At 56.8% G+C, this 625-nt stretch overlaps 1 protein-coding gene across 3 annotated transcripts in view; it reads left to right on the top strand.

Annotated features, from left to right (window-relative positions):
* The first annotated feature begins 349 nt into the window (after positions 1 to 349).
* Positions 350 to 625, top strand: part of stau2 (staufen double-stranded RNA binding protein 2) — a 364,821-nt gene continuing 364,545 nt past the window's right edge. For all 3 annotated transcript variants that reach the window (XR_011960736.1, XM_072571389.1, XM_072571390.1), the window contains exon 1: positions 350 to 462. The gene's annotated coding sequence lies outside the window, so the exon portion shown is untranslated. The remainder of the gene's footprint in view (positions 463 to 625) is intronic.

A 625-nucleotide genomic window follows, 5' to 3' on the forward strand; every position in this document is an offset into this window, starting at 1 on the left:
TAATCCTCTCCACCTTCTACTGTTAAAATAAGGCGTGGGGGTTTGCAAGGCTGTGGTACCCTTGGCTCTCCCCAGTGTTTCACATATTGTGTACCTGCAGCAGCTTGAGGTGGCGCCTGGTTAAGCCTGAGCCCAGTGGAGGGGGTGGGGCCAGTACCCGGACTCGACCATTTATCATACACGTGAATATGGGGGGGGGGTGGGGAGAAAGGATAATTAAAACAGAGGGGCAGGTTATAAATAGTGGGAGGCAAAATAAATGGGGTAGAAAAGAATGTGAGAGCACTGAACGAAGTTTTGATATTTTAAATCGGCTGATTGTGGCCGGGAGGTGATAAAAAGGCAGCAATATTTACCCGATTCCCCCCGCCCTTCCCCATCACCAATTGCCCCCGCCCGCTGTCATTTCTCTTTAGTGTTTGCCGATGTTTGAGCCGTTTCTAGGGTCTCCCTGGAAATCAGGTAAAGAGCCGGGGACCGGGGACCGGGGGAGAGACACTGACCGGGGGGGGGGGGTGACAGCTCCCCGCCGCTGGGGGACGGACACACACGCGGACAGACCGGGCTGTGCTGGCCGAGTGGCCGGCGGTTCGGCCATGATGGGGGGGAAGCTGGGGCCCGGGGA

Source organism: Chiloscyllium punctatum, chromosome 5 (genome assembly GCF_047496795.1).
Source record: "Chiloscyllium punctatum isolate Juve2018m chromosome 5, sChiPun1.3, whole genome shotgun sequence".
In the NCBI taxonomy this organism is placed as follows: domain Eukaryota; kingdom Metazoa; phylum Chordata; class Chondrichthyes; order Orectolobiformes; family Hemiscylliidae; genus Chiloscyllium; species Chiloscyllium punctatum.